The sequence below is a fragment of the Taudactylus pleione genome, unplaced genomic scaffold, assembly GCF_031769625.1.
Source record: "Taudactylus pleione unplaced genomic scaffold, aTauple2 ptg000265l, whole genome shotgun sequence".
In the NCBI taxonomy this organism is placed as follows: Eukaryota; Metazoa; Chordata; class Amphibia; order Anura; family Myobatrachidae; genus Taudactylus; species Taudactylus pleione.
Window position 1 is genome coordinate 7,546,530 of NW_028284667.1, and position 17,185 is coordinate 7,563,714.

The 17,185-nt window shown below is 43.7% G+C and overlaps 1 protein-coding gene, 1 long non-coding RNA gene and 1 pseudogene across 9 annotated transcripts in view; 1 reads left to right on the top strand and 2 right to left on the bottom strand.

Moving 5' to 3' along the window:
- The window catches only part of LOC148513991 (uncharacterized), a 213,994-nt gene that overhangs the window by 146,284 nt on the left and 50,525 nt on the right, over positions 1–17,185 (bottom strand). The gene's annotated exons all lie outside the window — the stretch shown is intronic.
- ABI3BP (ABI family member 3 binding protein) overlaps positions 1–17,185 on the top strand; it is a 515,514-nt gene that overhangs the window by 145,844 nt on the left and 352,485 nt on the right. The gene's annotated exons all lie outside the window — the stretch shown is intronic.
- LOC148513993 (5S ribosomal RNA) lies at positions 6,863–6,982 on the bottom strand (annotated as a pseudogene).

Genomic DNA, 17,185 nt, shown 5'->3' on the forward strand with positions numbered 1-17,185 from the left:
GTGCTGGCTGCTAGAGTGTCCCGGCACCAACGACAACGCTGCTGCAGCCAAATCGTCCATGGACTTCTGGCAGGGTCGATATGTGCGCGGTGAATGGCTGGGGGCATGGCGCCCTGTGGTGAATGGCTGAGGGGACACCGCTGCACACTGATTGGCTACTGAGGTACACATAGCGCCAGTGCGTCCTCCGGGACCCAATCAGTTTTAAAAACTGGGTACCAAGTTTCCTGTAGCGTGTAAAAACGCGCTATAGCGCATATTTTGCAATCTCTGGACCGTTGTACATCTGTGTGCGTTTGAATCTGTATATGAAACACAACAGAACTTGGCATGGATAAAAGCCATGGCCGCTGCATCGTAGCACTTTGTATACAGATTTAGACTCAGACGTACACAGTTATACAAAGATGCTCATGCAAGCAGAATTACACAGAACCTGGAGCACCGAGAGGGGCTGTTTGGCGCAACTGCAACAATAGTGTATGAGGACACATCTGTACCTCTGATGGCAAATGTGATCAGCCCACATTTAACAAACGTCAATTGTTAAATCTTTTCGAGTAAAGCACTTCTAAAATTATGCCATCTTCAGATGGCGTCATTAGAGACTTTGGTCAGTTTCCCCGTACTCCTGGTATGCCCTTCCTGACATCTGGACATCTCTCGGTTCTGTGATCAGCCTGTGTCTAATAGGACACATGCTGCATGCAGAAAAAAAATAAATGGTTATTAAACTTATTATAGAAAATAAATAAACTAAAACTTTACATACACACAGAGATCTCAGATCTGTGAGCTGCTGTTGTAACCCGATGAGCTGAAGCTGTGTGGTGCAGTGAAAGTCCCAGTCAGCACCTCAGCTGACCACACAATTCAGCTGATCGTTTACAGAGACAGCTCACCGATTAGAGATTCTGGGTGCAGATAAGTATTTTCTATTTATTTTCTATTATAAACATTTATTTTCTTCGGCTTGCAGCTTGTGTGCTACCAGACACAGGCTGCATACTCCATCTCCTCACTCCATACTACCTTACTAGGCATGTGCAGAGTGTGCCCCAGCAAGTGAAGGCTTTCACTATTACGTTAGCCTGATGCGGACACATTGCCAAGACAGGGCTTTCTCGCAAGCTCTGTCCTGGCACCTTCATTATGATACATCCCTGTGATAATATTGAATATCATAGTCTATTATTAGTCAATATTATCACATCACTATCTCATTTAAAATGTGAATTGTGATAAATATGTCCCTAAAGCTTTCTTCATTGCTCGTATTTTAGAATTAGTTTTTTGCTACTGTCATTTGTATGCGAGAAGGAAAATTTTACCTACCGTATTATATAGGGGCTGTTTTATTTTCATTATTATTATTATTTACTAACACCTAGGACCGTAACTAGGGGTGTTCGACCGGTGCAGCTGCACAAAGTGCAGGGCTTTGTTGGCAGCACTGTTGCTCACCCTTGGCCCTTGCTGCTGGGACAACACCCTGCAGCCAGTTTTGCTGCAGCAGTGCCACCTGTAGCGTCCTGCTGCAGTTCCAGGTGCCAGCAGACCCACCCCCTATGCAGTGGTGTAACTATGGAGGGTGCAAGGCTTGCTATGGGGCCCGGCTGCTTAGGGGGCCCGCCGGCCCAGCAAGCAACTCACTGCACCGTGCAGCCTCTCTAGCTGTTTATTAAAACTCCATGGCAGTAGGCAGTGACCACAAATGAGGATCAGGGACTCACGTTTTCAGAATGGGTGTGTTCCCGGGGACGCGCTTCCCTGCTGTCCAATCCCTGGCTCCTGGTTACATGATTGATGTCTCCCTTAGCCTGGCTGCAGGGAAGGGAAGACATCAAAAAGGAGGTGGAGCCAGCCATTATGCGCCCCTTGATACAGCTGCTCACTCAGCACTCAGCATGAGTGGACTGCCTGTTACGATCCACTGCCATGATTTCTGATTGTCTTGCAGTTTCCAGTCGTGGCTGTTGGTAGGCAGCAGGGAAGCTGTCAGTATGTGGAAGTTTTCAGCTGCAGCCAGCCTGTAATCAAGCTTTCACTGTGTGTGCAGCTCAGCTGCAAATTAATCTCTAATCAAGGAAGCTGGTTGCATTGGTTCTTCCTCCTGTTAAATTGCAGTCAGTCCCAGCATTCCCTGCCGGTGATAGCCTATTCCTAGTGTCCAGTCTGTTTTGCTCCTAGTCTCCTGTCTCATCAGAGCCATTACCTGTGCTAATTCATTTGTGTTCCCAGTCTGCTGTGATCGTGTTACCAGCCTGCGGCCTAGCCACGTTATCAGCCTGCCGTCCAGCCGTGTTACCAGCCTGCGGCCTAGCCATCTGTAGTCAGCCGCTGTTCCTTCCTGCGGCCCAGTTGTGTACAAGTCAGTGGTTTCCATTCATACTTGCGACTCTTACCATCAAGTGCAGCGCTACCGCAGCATACAGTATCTCCTTCGCTACCTGCGGTCCACTCACTCCTCTGTGCGATCATATCTGCGGAACTACCATCTCCGCTGGCAACAGGGAACTGCCTTCCCTGTTGTCCACCTGCTGGTGTATCAGTCCTTGCCAAGTCCATCGCTGGGTATTCAGATTCAACCTTAGCCCAGATCGAGATTGCCAGCTCAGGCATGTCCCAACTGTGTACCATCTCTGACCTTCAGGTGTCAGTAAGATAAGCCCATGTCCCAACATGCGTACCATCTCTGACCTTCAGGTGTCAGTAAGATAAGCCCACACTGTGCTGAGAGTAAGTCCTGGCGCCAGCCTAAGTACCGGTGTGCATATCCAGTCACTAAGGGAACATCGGGTTTGTGTTATAGGCGGAAGACCTCACTTAGTGACTGTGGGATTATCTTGTTTCACACTGTAGCATCATAACACTGCCCTGGCGTGAAGACTGCAGCCCGGTCCCTGGCTCAATGACAGCACCAGGCACCCTGTATACAGAAGACTCCGCGAACCAGTCAAGACACTGCGTGTGAGTCTGCACTCCCTGGGGTAGGTAAGTGTAAAGTGGGTAGCACCACATTTGGGGGTTGGTGTGGTGCGGGCTGTGCGTGGAAAAGAGTGATAGATGCCCCGCTGGCTGGTCCACCGCTGTCCGACCAGAAGTACAGTGCAGGCGCGAGGCCCCACTCCCTATCCCCTGTCTGCTTTCTGAGGACAACGAGGCCAAGACCATTCAGTCTCAGTTTCAGAATAGCCAGCCGGGTGCCGATTGTGAATGTGCAAGTAGTGTACTGCAGCGTGCCTGGCCTCTAATCCCCGCCTCCCATCCACCTCTAATACCCGGTAGCACCCAGCCCCTTCTCCTTTCCCTGCCTACCCCTCCACCTCCTCCTGTCTGCAGCTCCTCACCACCTCAAATACCCAGTGGCACCCAGCTCTAACCATCCCCACAATGGTGTAGACCCGAGTCGGGGGCCTTAAAAATGTTGCTAAGTTCTAGTTACGCCACAGCCCCTATGCTGTACATCACGCACAAAGGGGGCGGGCTGACATAGGGCATATGGCTCTGCTTACACCTAATAGTTAATGTGTTTTTTGTTATAAAGAAAACTGATTATGGCCAGCATATGGGCTTAAATAAACTATTTTTTTATGTGCCGTTTTTTAGACCATTTTCTTACAAATATACATCCAACAACACATGTATCTCATCATTTGTATTTTGGAGATAAGCAGACGTACCTGAGCAGCAACTGTATATGTAACATTATTATATAAGCATTATTTGAATTTAAAATGTTTGGCATCTTTAAATATAAACAGTTAGAAAAAATGAAAATTCAGTAGACATGCATGTACAAAATTAGGCTGACAAACCCAAAATTGTCAAAGGCATTTTTTGAGAACCAAGAACCTATCTGCCGTAGTCCAATTTCTGTAATGAAGTCTGGCTCTCTAGCATGTTGTTTCAATACACATTTGATTATCCAGCTCTTTTTTTAAACAACAATGTCCTTAGAAATGCCCATGGTTTAGAATTCAGTAAATACTTTAAAAAATGCACAGCTGAAAATAATTTAAATGTTTTAAAAAATTAGTATAGAATATTACATTAGAATGAAGAGCTACAGTACATAATGTGCCACCCACAGATTAGAAAAAAAAGTTATGTATATATATATAAATATATGTCAATTTGAGCCGGCACTCCACATTATACTGTAAATAGATACTCGGCCTGGTGCCCTCTGAGGTGTGTGAAACCTTACGTGCAGAGAGAAGAGAGACAGTGGCACTCACGGGACCTCAAAATAAGACTCATAACACAGCAGTGTGGTAGATTTGACGTTTCAGTCGGTGAATACTTATCAAGAACACAGAGAGAATAAAGTGAACATACCTTTATAGGACTGCATTCGTATAGTGATGTGCTGTGTCCGCTTCTCCTGCCTGTCGCTGGGTGGATGACGTCATCAGCGTGCGGCCGGAACGTCACTGTGCACGTAATGATGCCCGGTGTGTGACGTTGTCTCAATGACGCGCACTTCCATGTGTGGTGGGTAATCTAGGTATCAGTGCAAAACATCAGGTCGTGCATTCCATATCATAAGTACAAGGGTTGTTCAAAAAGTAATGCCTAAATGCTCACAACTCAAATTTTATTATAGATACAGATTTGAAAATTTGCAGTAAAATACTTTGAAGTCTTAGTAACAGAATGACTCTAATCAAAAAATTCGACATCTGCCCTCAAACATTTTCTCCACCTCTCAACCCAAGCTGTGAATCCACTTTGGAAAAATTCCAGTGTTGGTGTTTGACCCAGGAACATACGGCGTTTTTAACAGTCTTTATGTCTTCAAAATGTTGACCACGGAGACAGTATTTGAGAGGGCCAAACAGATGAAAGTCAGAAGGGGCCAAATCAGTACTGTATGGTGGATGTGGCATTATTGCCCACCCCATTTTGGCAATGGCCACAGATGTTGCCATCGAAGTGTGAGGTCTGACATTGTCGTGGTGTAAGATGACATTTGACAGTCGAATTGTTGACCTTTTTTTGCGGATGGCTTCTTTCAGCTCCTTAAGGGTAATAATGTATCGATCACTGTTGATTGATTGGTTTTGTTCCAAGTAATCGATGAGAATAACAACTCGGCAATCCCAGAAGAATGTGGCCATGACTTTGTTTACGGATCGCTGTGATTTAAACTATTTTGGCTAGGTGAACTTGGGTGTTTCCATTGCTTTGATTGGGCCTTTGTTTCTGGGTCATAAAGGAATACCCAGGTCTCATCTCCTGTAATGACATTTTCCAAAAACATCTCAGGGTTGGCTTCAAAGTTGGTCAAAAGGTAATTGCACACTTCCACTCTCTGGGCCTTGTGATCCCTGGTTGATTGCTTTGGAACCCATTTAGTACACACTTTACGATATCCCAAATAATTGATTAGTGTTTCTACAGTGCCATGGCTACATTCAAGTTCATCACTGACATCTCTGATGGTCACACGACGGTCTTTCTGAATCATGGCATTGACTTTGTGTCGGTTCTCTGCTGTCACTGCAGTTGATGGTCTGCCACCACGAGGTTTGTCGCACACGGACGATTCTCCTGATTTGAAAACGCTTCATCCACCTTCTGACATTGCTGTAGTCAATTGTACGGTCACCATACACTTTTTACAGTCTTCTGTGGATTTCTGTAGCACTGCAGCCTTCTTTTTCCAGAAATTCAATGATGGCTCTTTTGTTTCATCTTGGAATCCATTGTATTTTGTTTAGGTAGTCCAAGAAATACCTATATAGTTAGCAGACATATTAAAGTACAAACTGACAAAGTTTCAAATAAATGTTGCATATTATTTCAGAGTTATGAGCATTTAGGCATTACTGTTGGAACAACCCTCGTAGAATGTTGCTGTGAACAGAGAGTGCAATTTAAAGCATTTACAGTAATAAGAATGCTGATAATAATAATCAATATGGAACAAACGATATGCAGTCGGGAAGCCAGCGGACGTAATCCTGACAGCCGGCTTCCCGACTGCTTTATCCCGGCGAGGGTTAAATGACAGGCATCTAAATCTAGACGCCTGTCATTTTACCGACGCCGGGATACCGGCGCCCCAGCATCCCAATCGAAGTGATTGCGGGCGCTGCTGCCAACAGCCACGGGGGGAGAGGGTTAGGTTTAGGGCTCCCGGGGGGACTTAGGGTTAGGCACCCCCCGGGAGGTTAGGGTTAGGCTAGGGGAAGTGAGGGTTAGGGTTAGGCACCCCCCCGGGGGACTTAGGTTTAGGCAGTGGGGAAGGGGGGGTTAGGTTTAGGCACTTAGAGGGGGGATTAGGATTAGGCACTGGGGTAAGGTTAGGGTTAGGCACCCCTAAGGAGGATTAGGGGGGGAGGTTAGGTTAGTTAATACTTACCTTGGGACGATCGGGATTTTCAACCATGTCGGCCTGCCGCTGTCGGGATTTGAACCGCCAGACTTGCATCCGGCAATAATTCATACCGTTTCCGGAACAAACATGTTAGTGCTGGACAAACAACAATAATAAAGGACAAAGACATATAACATAAATCTAAAATCAAAGTCCTGGATGATAGTGGTGAGACTATATTAGCATGTTGTAGGAATTATCAGTGCCTAATTAGGCATCTGGTAAAGAAAAGAGTATATATATATTATTAATATAAGTAAGTATAGCAAACATGCCAACTAAATGTTGGACAAAACCCAGATAGGGAAAGTTGCGCTGAGGAAGGGAAGGTATACATAATAGGCACAAGCAGTGCCTGATGGAGACAAGATACACTGCAATGAGCAAAGGATCAATTCCACATGCAATGTAGATGAGATCATGGTGGTTTCGTAAGTTCAAGTGTGAAGTTAGATTGTAAACGTCCGAAGAAGAATTGATTTACAATATCTGGTATTCCTAGGGGATCTCCCACCCAAGTACTGACCAGGCCAGACACTGATTAGCTTCCAAGTTCGGACGAGATCGGGTTTATTCAGTGTATGTATGATTGTAAAAACTATTTAGGAAAGGAATTACAGGAATCCCTTCCAACACTCTGAACTTCTCTGGCAAGTACCAAATAACTATCAAGTAGTGGAAGTTAGCCCAAAGGCCAAGTGGTATCGTACAGAATAGTCCCTTAACCCTGTCAGGGAACTATTGTGAAGAGGTGCGATGCATTCTGATGGTAAAACACGAGTAAGAGGACAGACCAAATGGACAACATGTAGTGCAGTCATATAGAATCATGTAGAGAAAGTTCAAACAAGAACATGAATCAAGTAAGCAAAGTGTACTAAGAACATATGCTGTAAGAGAATAAAAGAGCAAGGAGAGAAAACACAGTTAGAGGAAACAGGGGAATGATAATGTCTCGTTAAGTCCATATGGAGCCACAGTATTCATACTGTGTATCCAACGTGCCTCCAGGTGTAACAAACGTTTGTCTCTGTCACCTCCTCTTTTCTCCTTCATCCACTAGGGGACACTGGAGTCTCAGTACAGTGGGGTATAGATGTGGGATTACCCGGGAGCTGGTACTTTAATAAATTTGAATAGTAGCTAGCTCCTCCCCTCTATACCCCCCTACAGGTCAGTCTTAATTTTGTGCCAAGGGAGCTGGTCACATACAAAGCTCCTCCCACGGCTCCATGGGATTTGGATTTGGTCCTCTCCTTTCTCCAATCTTTCCTATTTGAACCTTTACAGACAGTGGAATAAAATTTTTTATCATGGAAAGTGGTTCTCTTGTTGGCACTCGCCTCTGCTAGGCGTGTGTCTGAGCTAACGGCGCTTTCTTGTCATCCGCCTTACCTCATTTTTCATGAAGATAGGGCTGAGCTACGCACGCAGTTATCCTTTTTGCCTAAGGTAGTGTCTGCGTTTCACATTAATCAACCGATCGTGGTTCCGGTGTTTAAAGAGGATTCTTCAGCTTTCAGATCCCTAGATGTTGTCCGGGCTCTTCAGATTTATGTTGATAGGACGGCATCCCTCTGGAAGTTGGATACGCTGTTTGTTCGATATGATATGGCGCGGCCGGGCTGGCCGGCTTCTAAGGCTACTATTTCTAGATGGATTCGTCTTACAATCAGACAAGCCTATCTGGCTGCATCAAAGCAACCACCTACTTCAATCACAGCGCATTCTACACGTTCGGTGGGTCCTTCGTGGGCGGCTGCCCGTGGGGTTTCCCTGACCCAGCTTTGTCGAGCGGCCACTTGGTCGGGCCGGCATACTTTTACAAGGTTTTACCATTTTGACACGTTTGCGGCATCTGCTTCACAGTATGGCCGTGCTGTTTTGCAGGGTTCTCAGCGCTCTCCCGCCCAGGATGTGATCTCTGGGACGTCCCCACTGTACTGAGACTCCAGGGTTCCCTAGTGGATGAAGGAGAAAACAGGATTTTGGTACTTATCCTTTAAATAACTTTCTCAGATTCCACAGGGGACTCTGGACGCCCACCCAGCGCTGTTCCACCTGCATTTGTTATTGTTCTGCCAGGTTTGGACAGTCACAGTTGTTTCTCCAAGGTCTGCTTGATTTGTTTGCATATTTGCTTGTTGTTTATGTATGTTCTAGTTCTCTTCTCCTCTGTTATTCTATTTCCAGCTCTCCTCGGACTCAGTTTATTAAGACTGACCTATAGGGGGGTATAGAGGGGGAGGAGCTAGCTACTATTCAAATTTATTAAAGTTCCAGCTCCCGGTTATCCCACCTCTATACCCCACTGTACTGAGACTCCAGTGTTCCCTGTGGAATCGGAGAAAGGGATTTAACGGTAAGTACCAAAATCCTGTTTTCAATGTTGGCACGTGATCAATAATTATGTGTCTCAAGGTGGCTAAGGGATGTTTAAAATCCTTAAAGTGCCTTGCCACAGGCTGGTCATTGTCTTTGCCATCAAGTGCCTGTCTTATTGCAGTACGATGTTGTGCCATCCTTATTCTCACTGTGCATGATGTTTTGCCTATGTAGGCAAGGTCACATGAACACCAGATGATATAAACAACAAATTTGCTCATACAATTGAGAACATATCGTATAGGGATCCGTCTCCCTAAATGTGGGTGAACAACGTCACCGGTTTCCATATGACGGCATGTAGTGCAGCTGATGCATTTGTAACATTCAGGCTTCCGAACTAAAAAGTTGCCATCTCTCAATTCATGAGTTGTAGAAATGTCGTTATGGACAAGCCATTCTTTTAAATTTTTACCTCTTCGGTATCCCATCATGATTCGGGAAGAGTGTAACGGTTTGAGATTGGTGTCAGTGTTGACAACTGGCCAAGGTCTTTTTGACATTTGAATTAATGAAGTTACTTGAAGTGTTATACTGAATGATGAACATAGTAGGCGCCTTTTTGGAGCTGTTGGTCTGAGGTGCTTCATCCAAGTTGTTCTGATTATTGAGAGCCCTAGTTTTGGCTTTCAAAAGCTCTGTTTCCTTATATCCTTGATTTAGGAACTTAATCATCATGTGGTTCATTTCATCTTCCGCGGTCCTGATGTCACTGGAGATTCACTTGATGCAGAGAAATTGAGAGTATGGTAAACTCTTTTTAAAGGTATGGGATGATGGCTTTCGGCATGCAAAAGGGTGTTGCAATCGGTCGGTTTAGTGTAGAGGTTTGTGATGAAGGGAGTGCCAGGCCAACTAATGTCCACATCCAGGTAGTTTACGCTCTGTGGGCTGCATTCCTATGTAAACTTTATGTGTTGATGCATCTGGTTGATGTTGAACATTGCTGCTGAGAATTGTTGAAGTGTCCCAGACCATAAAACAAAAATGTCATCTATATATCTAATAAAATATACAAGCTGTTCTTTGAATTCAGAATTAAGTAGAAACAGAGTTTTTTTCTACATTGAACATGTAGACATTTGCAAAAGCGGGTGCTACATGGGACCCCATAGCACATCCCTTCCTTTTCTAAAAGTAAAATTAAAAGTTCAATCTCAGGTCTCTTGTATTCCCGTTTGGACTGTAAAAAAGATTTCATGTACTCCAGCCCCTGTGCATGTGGGATGCTGGTGTACAGAGAAACCACGTCAATCGTACATAACAGCAGATCTCTTGGTAGTTGGTTTAGCTGGCGTAGTTTCTCAAGAAAGGTGTTAGTATCCTTAAGGAACATGGATTCACTTATAATCAGGGGTTGTACATAAAAATACAAAAATTTAGATACAGTACTAAATAAAGATCTTCTGGCAGATATGAGTGGTCGTCCCGGTGGTGATTGTAAGAATTTATGGATTTTGGGTTGGGTGTATATAAGAGGCACAATTGGTTTAGCAGTTTTTAGGTTTTTGCCTGTGTCGGTGTCAATCCACATTTTAGTTACTGCATCATCAAGTATACTGTGCAGTTCCTGTTTATAGATATTGGTAGGGTCACTTTCTAATTTTACATAGACGGACTGGTCATTGAGTTGTCTGTAGATTTCATTCTTATAGGAGGTAGTGTCCTGGAGGACCACTGCACCTCCCTTGTCCGCAGGACGAATCACAATATTTTTATCTATACTTAGGGACTATAAAGCATGGTATTCCTCTTTAGTAAGATTATGGTATGTTTTGGGTCGGTCTTTAATTTCTACTGTGACATGGTGGTCTAGTAGTCTAATAAAGCTTTTAATCGAGGCATTGAAAGACTGGGGTTCAAAAGTGGACTTTTTGTCCACAGGACCTTTGGAATACGTGGCAATGTCAGGCTCTTTTTCTGCGTAAAATTCTTTTAGCTTGAGGTTACGGTGAATTTTCCACAGATCTTTTTTCCAAAGGAAGTTATCAAAGTTGCATGTTGGCACAAAAGATAACCTCTTGTTAAGGAGTCTCATTTCAATGTCAGTAATGGGTCTGCTAGATAAATTAATGATTATGTTCTCTTTTTGTAGGGTCTTTTTCCTCTCCTTTTCTCTCTGCCCACCACGTCACGTGTGGGCCCTCCTCCTCTTTGTGCACGCGTGGACACCCCTAAAGGGGGTTTCTGGGAAACAGGTGTGGGAAAGCTGTCTGTATCACTTTGTGAGTAATTAACTGCACTAGATTGGTCTGTATCTACATTAGGTCTATATTTATTGTACCTGGTTATTTGTGACTGGTTGGGTGGGGCTCTAACTGTCGCCCAGGTGTAAACTCGCTGTTCCTGATAATCTGTGTTTACTTTAAATAATTTTTCTTTTTTGACAACTGGTCGAAGTGAACACTGACACCAACCTCAAACCGCTACACTCTTCCCGAACCATGATGGGATACCGAAGGTACCATATGGTTGAAGATAGTACTAAAAGTACTGAAACGTTCTATTGATCCTTTGGTCTCTGCTTGATTTATTGAGAGGGGAGTGCTGCACCTTCATGCTTCTATATATATATATATATATATATATATATATATATATATATATATATATATATATATATATAGAAGCATGAAGGTGCAGCACTTGTATATATATATATATATACAAACAATGGTCATTGCTTTGCTCTGAGTTGCTCCTATAGGACCCAACGCTTTTACAGATTTATAGTCGCAAAGATCTGTGCACAGACAAAATTGCATGCAAGTGCAACTCTAAATCAGGCTCTATGTCTCCTGACAAGGCAATATAAGAATGATTTTACTGTAAAGCTAAAGGAGCACTAGCAGTTTGTGGTAAAAAAAATACATCCTAACATGGGTGTAATTCACCAGAGACTTCGTCCTATAGTTTATCTCGCAGCATCGGCTGAAACTTGAATATTGATAAGAAACATGTTACCTAAAATACATGTCAAAAATTCCTTCAGTCCTCAGGAGCAAATGGATGACACTCTAAATAACATTAGTAAATAACTGTTTAAAAATAAAAAGCTTCCTCATGTATTTAGAAGTATTCGCTGAGCCAAGTTTGAACAGGGGCTTCAGAAAGTGCAATCTGTTTAAAATCATATTTATAATACAATTGTCACAAAAAATAAATACATTCTTTAACTACATACTAATTCCCATTTGAGAAACCGTGGCGTATGCGCTTTCCACCGGCGTTGGCAACATTAGGCTGCCATCAGGTGAGCGGAGGTCCCCGCCGACAAGGAGGACTTTGTGGGACCTCTCCGGAAGAGTATATATTGATAAATACTTATGCCAATTTCATATGTATCATCACAGTGATACTAAAAGAAAACTGCCGCTGGTATTTTCGTTTGTTTATAAATGGGGCCCATTGTCTTTCTCAAGTTCCAGCTGCCACCTATGGGAGACTAGCTTGGTACCAAGATTATTTGTTTACAGGTTTACCATGCACCTTGAGATATGCAAGTATGCATGTCACTTACTTATGAACTAACCTTAAGAAATGTTTTGACATCAAGGGTAGATTCAATTAAGCTTGCCACGCGTAGTAGGTGCGATTAAGTGCGCTCATATGCGGCACTTAGGGTAGCCCCAGTACTCGCTGATTCCGTAAGATGGAGACAGATGGGGGCAAGGTGAGGTGCTGTTGCCAGCGTTTACCTGCATTTTCAACAGCACTTTGCCCCCATTGCACATAATTGAATCAACTTCTTAGGATGGGCACACACCTGGGCGACTTGTCCGCCAACCCAGTGATCTGCAGACCGAGCAGCCGATTGCTAAGCCAATACACACTTACCAAACTGTCGCTCGATATGTCCATGTTGACATCACAACTGGGCGGGCATTTAAATTTGCCTGTCCAGTTGAGATGTAAGTGTTAGCGGTACCTGCAGCCAGTGTACGGGGGGTTGGCGGGTCACCACAGCCAGACTGTGAGATATATCGGCATCTGCTGTGCTGCAGGGCCAACCTGATATGTCTGTAAACAACGTAGTTCACAGACATATCCAGTGTACACACGCACAGATGAACTACGCTATATGTCGTTCATCAGCTGATTGAACGACATATCTCATAGTGTGTACCCAGCATTAGAGTCTCATCTATTAGTTGCTTACTGGAGGAGATTTGATATGGTATGAGCACTTCCTAAATTTTCACTATTTGGAAACTACTGTAGCAGTGAATCCAGTTGTGATAACTCACCGTTGGGCTGATGTATGAAGCAGTGGAAACAGCGGAGAAGTGGACGAGTGGAGCAGTTCCCCATAGCAACCAGTCAGCTTTGAGATAGCATTCTCAAAAATTACAGGTAGAATCTGATTGGCTGCTGTGGACAACTTCTCCACTGGTCCACTTCTCCACTCTTTTCACTGCTTGATACAGTACATCAAACCTTATATTTTAAGAAAAATAATGTTGGACAAAATTATAATTAAAATATGTATGATCAATGGATTTGCTACATGAGAGGGAAGTAAAGTTACCATTCACATGTTTATTTGTATCACACCCCTTATTAGTGCCTGCTTACAGTATGTGTGGGATTTATTTGCTATTGTTAATGGCTGGTCTGAATTTACTGCAACATCTACTGAAATGTCAGGTGGCTGTGCCAGAAACTAAAAAAGTAATCACACTTTTACATGTTTTGTGATTCTTGCCAGAGACGAAACATGAAGTGAAATTGCCACAATTCTATTGATGCGTATACTGTGGTCTCAATGTTAATTTTTCTCATGAAAAACTAAGTAAACCAGTAATATGAGTTAGTGCACTTGAATGCTGAAGTGTCCATGTGTTTCTGAGCCTTTAATGCATGACTGGCATAGGTCCGACAAGTGAGGCACACAGACTGAGCCAAAGCTCACACTGAACTTCCAACCCCGGATATTGCCGGGGGACCTGCGTCCTGGCTTGGTGTGAAAGGGTCCACCCGGGTTGTGTGTCACGACAAGGGTTATTCCCGGGACCGACCCGGATATGCTGCGGATTGAAAGGTGCAACCTGGGTTATTCGACCCGGTTTACGGGAAAAGAATCTGATTGGCGGATCAGGAGCTTGTCATGACTCATCTTTGTGAGCCTGTAAAAAACTTCCACTTACAATGACATACACTGTTTTGCAGGGAATACATGGGTCCAGTGTGAAAGGCGACAATCCGGTAATAACCAAGGTGCAGTGTGAAAGGGGTATGAAAGGAATATGAAGAGCTGTAACACGGGTTGAAACCACGTTCAATGTCCCGGATCGAACCCGGGATTTAGGTGTGAAAAGGGTATTAAGCATATCAACCCCTCATTGGAACGCGGATGTCATTGTGCCTCTTTATAAAGAATGTAAAAAATGTTCCCTATGATATGTTTTATGCCTTTTTATGTTTTATATAGCACCAGCATAATTCCATAACACTTTACAATTGATTGTGTATTACAATTAATTACCTCTTTTGGCTCTGTAATGTTATTGTAATTTATGTATTTTAGTGTTATTATTTTTTTATGTACTGTAGAATCAGTATACTTTTTTGTGTATTACAATTAGAAACAAACAAAGTAATCAAACCAGACTGGGGGTTTATTTACTAAGTGGTAGTTTTTCAGCTTGTCAGGTGAGCTTTAGCTGACACATTCACATCCCATGCAACAAAGTCTGCTGTTGTGTCCCCCGGAGATTTCTTCTTCTGCCCCTGCCGACATCACTGCCAAGATAACACCCCAGAATGCTGTGCGGTTTTTACTGTCATTTAGAGAGGCAAGATGTCTTGCCTTCAAATTTAAGTAGTTCATGAATTTTACAAACTGGCCTGAAGAGAGAAGTTTTTAGGGATTGCTAGATTGTTTAGACTGAGGCTAGAAGAAGTCTTGTTGTCTAAGGGAGGGCATTCATCAGAATGTGTGCAGTCTAAAAATAGTCCTGTAACCATGAATAGGAGCAGATAGTAAATGAGATGCAGGTCTTGCACATAGTGCAAGTTCGGAAATATCTTGAGACGTAATGTCTTTTGGTGTACTCTTGTTGACAGCCTTGAATGCTAAATAAATATTTTATATTGGATTTGAGAAAATTAAGGTAACCAATGTATGGACTGACAAAGCCGTAGAAGAATGTTTTCAGAGGAATATTAGTATACCTGCTGCATTCAAAATAAATTGCACGGGTGAAGTCAGTTTAGGGGAAGACCAGTAAACAGACAATTGCAATAGTCAATGCAGGTGATGATGACACTTTGGGGGCGGGGCCAGGTTCCTCATTAGGCCTCGTCCCTTCATGTTAAACTGCCGCAAATCGCGGAGGAGGGGCGGGGCTAAATGACGCCTTTTTACTTAATTTAGCCCTACCCCCTCCATATGGAGCAGCGATTAACAGCATTTATGCTGCGATTCTCAGCAATTATTTCCCCATCCTGCCAACTTTAGTAGGAAATGGGCAGGAATTCGGGAGATCTGGATACTCCTCTGGGGTTGCGGGGGGCACCCCGTAAATTCGGGAGCCTCCCACAACTTCCGGGAGAGTAGGTAAGTATGTTATGTTTTAATGTTTACAATAAACATCAATTGATACAAATATTGTAAAACTGATTTAGAGACTGTAATAGAGGGGCCTGTTATCAGCACCCAGCCATGATCTGTTGGAATGCACAACATTGTAAATACAAGAAGGCTCACAGGATACTGGCAAATAGCCTACTACATACAAGATGCAGATTGTCTGTTACTCTATTAAAATCACATCTCTTATAGTCCCAGAGGACATGGACACTTTCTTTTGAAAAATTAGAGCTAGTTCCAGCTAGGTCTTAACATACTATATGAAGATTTTCAATTCATATCAAGAGAGCCACCTCTGGACAATCTCGGCATCATAAACATAATGCATCTTGTCTCACCATAGAGATCTTTGAACTTGATGGGTGAATTTTCCATCACTCGTTATATTTCTTCGCCTTCCACCAGAAAGCAGAACTGACCCTGGCAATATGATCATTGAATTATTATGGCCTATTGCAGAGACATAACTAGCAACACAGCATGAAGCCATGGAACCCGGAGCAAGTGCACGCTTTGGTACAACCCCTCCACCAGTAGTGAAGTTAACCAGAGGGGGCCAGCATGTAACTACAAGTGAAAATGGAAAAAATTCCCCCTCTTTTGCTAAATAATACCCGCTGGTATTACTTATTGTTTTAATTAGTTTGTTTTATATTTTGCATGTAGGATTTAAAAAATCCATAGGAATCTGTAGTGCCCCTAGTTCACATTGTGCCACAGAGCCCCCTCCCTCTTTTGTAGAAGAGCACTTCCCAACCTGCACCACTTTTACTAACCTCCAAAGTAGCAGTATTTCACTGTACCTGTGTCATCTTATTGTCACCCCTCTAAGGTGCAGGGAACCGGCCTGCCTTCAAAGCCCTACAAGGTGGCGCAATGGTTGGCTTGCTGTCTCACAGCAATGAGGTCCTTGTTTGATTCCCACCAAGGCCATATATGTGTGGACTTGGGGCCTGATTCAGAGCCGGACGCTATTTGCGGTCGTTCGTCCAGAAAATAGGGGTGGCTATTCAAATGAACCGTTCGCTCTTTGTGGTCTGTTCACGCCTCTATGTCTGAACGAGCGAACAAAACTTGCGGTCGTTTTTTGAAAAAATACGCCCCCTGGCCGCTCGCATCCTTCGTCATGTCCGCTATTTATTAGATTAATCGAGTACATCGACCAGGGTATGAACTGCTCGCTATCCTTGTGGTTGGTTTTTGCTACCACAATCTTGCGAGCAGTTCTGGCTATAAAATAACCCAGTGACGTGGTCAATGACGCTGCTGTATTAATTATGCACACCCTTAAAACGCCCGTTTTGACCTTTAAGCGCGCCTGCGTTCGGATCTCCACTCCCCGTTTTCAAGCACCTTCCCCTGTTACCACCCACATACGCCTCATTCTGTCACTCATAATAGCAGGCATTCGCTATTTAGCGAACAAACGATTTTTGGCTGCACTGACTGGTTCGCGCATGCGTATTACGATCCGTACGCATGCGCAGTTGGGCAAACATCGCTCGGAGCGAACGAGCGGCCGCTTACGAGCGGCTCTGAATCAGGCCCTTTGTTTGTTCTTCCCATATTTGCATGGGTTTCCTCCTGGTACTCTGGTGTACTCGCTCAATACACAAACATACTTGTCAGTTAATTGGCTTCCGTCAAAAACGTAACCCTAGTATATATGTGTGTGTACTTGTGGTAGGGAATATAGATTGTAAACTCCACTGGGACAGGTACTGATGTGAATGACTACATCTGTAAAGCACTGTGTAATATGTGTGCACTATATAAAGAATGGTTAATAAATAATAGTATACTGAGCGCACAACAGGGGCCCC